Source organism: Mandrillus leucophaeus, unplaced genomic scaffold (genome assembly GCF_000951045.1).
Source record: "Mandrillus leucophaeus isolate KB7577 unplaced genomic scaffold, Mleu.le_1.0 Scaffold1166, whole genome shotgun sequence".
Classification (NCBI taxonomy): Eukaryota; Metazoa; Chordata; class Mammalia; order Primates; family Cercopithecidae; genus Mandrillus; species Mandrillus leucophaeus.
Window position 1 is genome coordinate 219,191 of NW_012099943.1, and position 2,695 is coordinate 221,885.

Consider the following 2,695-nt stretch of genomic DNA (forward strand, 5'->3'; position numbering starts at 1 on the left):
GGGGTTTCACCATGTTGACCAGCCTTGTCTGGAACTCCTGACTTCAGGTGATCTGCCCACCTCAGCCTCACATAGTGCTGGGATTACAGATGTGAACCACTGTCCCTGGCCAAAATGCTAATATTTTGGTAGCACTTTGGGAGGTCGAGGCAGGTGGATTAACTTGAGTTCAGGAGTTTGAGACCAGCCTGGCCAACATGGTGAAACCAAACCCCATCTCTACTAAAAATACAAAAAAATTAGCCTGGCGTTGTGGTGGGCGCCTATAATCCCAGCTACTCAGGCGACTGAGGCAGGAGAATTGCTTGAACCTGGTAGGCAGAGGTTGCAGTGAGCTGAGGTCATGCCACTGCACTCTAGCCTGGGCGACAGAGCGAGACTCTGTCTCAAAAAAAAAAAAAAAAAAGCAAGCAGAGTGAAGTCAGCACCCAATTCAACATGGCAGGTTCTAGAGAGGTTCAAATCATGATGGAGCAGGGTGCGATGAGGAGAGGTCACTTCTGTTACAGGCTACTGTTAGTCCACACTTGGTCTGACCTAGTGGCCATCTGTGCATGGCAGCCACCCAGCATAGATTTTGATGATTTCCCATGTTATGAGCCCTGTCTTCACAAGGTGAGCTTCTGCAGCCTCCCTGCGGCTAAGATGCAGGCAAATCAGACCTGTGTATGACTCAGGTTCAGAAGTGAGCAAAAGGTGCGTGGATGGGCTTTCAGAGAAGGCAGCAGGGATTTGTTCTGGTAACGATTACTATATACTACATAGCTCACACTTAGTAGAGAAAAATGACAAGATAGCCCGGTGCAGTGGCTTATACCTATAAACACAGTGGCTCATGCCTGTCATCCCAACAACTTGGGAGGCTAAGATTGGAGGATTGTGAGACCAGGAGTTTAAGACTAGCAAGATCCTGTCTCTAACGCCTGTTGTCCCAACTACCTGGGAGGCTGAGGCAGGAGAATCACTGGAACTGAGGAGTTCAAGGCTGCAGTGAGCTATGATTGCGCCTCTGCACTGTTGCCTGGGCAGTTGGGCAAGACCCTGTCAAAAAGAAAGAATGAAAGAAAAGACAGACAAAAGAAAAAAAAAAGGTCAAAGAAAGAAAAGAGAGAAAGGGAAAGAAAGAAAGAAGGAAGGAAAAAGAAAGAAAGAAAGAAAAGAAAGAAAGAAAGAAAGCAAAGCAGGAAGGAAGGAAAATGGGAAATTACGTTATATTAACTCATGAATTTTTCTTTTTTTTTTTTTTATTGAGTTGAAGCCTCACTCCGTCGCCCAGGCTGGAGTGCCGCGGCACAATCTCCGTCACTGCAACCTCCACCTCAAGTGATTCTCGTGCCTCAGCCTCCCGAGTAACTGGGATTATAGGTGCACACCACCATGCCCAGCTAATTTTTTTGTATTTTTAGTAGAAACGGGGTTTCACCGTGTTGGACAGGCTGGTCTCAAAATCCTGATTTCAGGTGATCTGCCTGCCTTGGCATCCCCACGTGCTGGGATAATTCTTCTTCTTCTTTTTATTTTGAGACGGTCTCACTCTTACCCAGGCTGGAGTGCAGTGGCGTGATCACAGTTCCCTGCAGCCTCGATCTCCTGGACTCAAGTGATCCTTCCACCTCAGCCTCCCAAGTAGCTGGGACTACAGACACCACCACACCTGGCTAATATTTGTATTGTTTGGTAGAGATGGGGTTTCATCATGTTGCCCAGACTGGTCTCAAACTCCTGATCTCGAGTGAGTCTCCCACCTCTGCCTCCCAAAGTGTTAGAATTAAAGGTGTGGGCCACCGTGCCTGGCCTGAACTCACAAATTCTATAGGTTGTGAATTCAGACAGGGCGTGTGAGAACAGTTTGTCTTTGCTCTGTGGTATCTGGCCTTTACTTGGAAAGACTTGAATGCTGGCAGTGACTTGGATGCCTGGGGGCTGGGATCACCTGGAAGCTCCTTTATGTCTGGAGCCTGGTTGGGCTGAGCTGGGACTGTTGACGGGTGCCTCTCTCCATGGGGCTAGGGCTTCTCACAGCTTGGCAGCTGTATTCCCAGAGAGGACATCGCAGGGAGAGTCTGGAGAACAAATGTTCCAAGAAAGTCAGCTGGAAGCCACATGGCCTTTTATGACCTAACCTCAGAAATCATGCTGGACGCCGTGGCTCGAGCCTATAATCCCAGCACTTTGAGAGACTGAGGTGGGCAGATCATTTGAGACCAGGGGTTTGACACCAGCCTGGCCAACGTGGTGAAACCCTGTCTCTACTAAAAATACAAAAATTAGCTGAGTGTGGGGGTGCGCGCCTATAATCCCAGCACTTTGAAAGGCTGAGGCGGGCAGATCACTTGAGGCCAGGAGTTTAACACCAGCCTGGTCAACATGGTGAAACTCTGTCTCTATTAAAAATACAAAAATTAGCCAGGCGTGGTGGTGCATGTCTACAGTCTCAGCTACTCGGGAGCTGAAGCATGAGAATTGCTTGAACCCGGGAGGCAGGGGTTGCAGTGAGCTGAGATTGCACCACTGCACTCCAGCCTGGGCAATGGAGCAAGACTCCATCTCAAAACAAAACACAAAAAAAGAAATCATAGGGACGTCACCTGCATGGTATTCTCTGGGTTGAAACAGTTGCAACCCCAGCTTGAGTTAGGGGAGGGGGCTGATATAGTCTGAATATTTGTCCCCTCTAAATCTCGTGTTGAAGTGT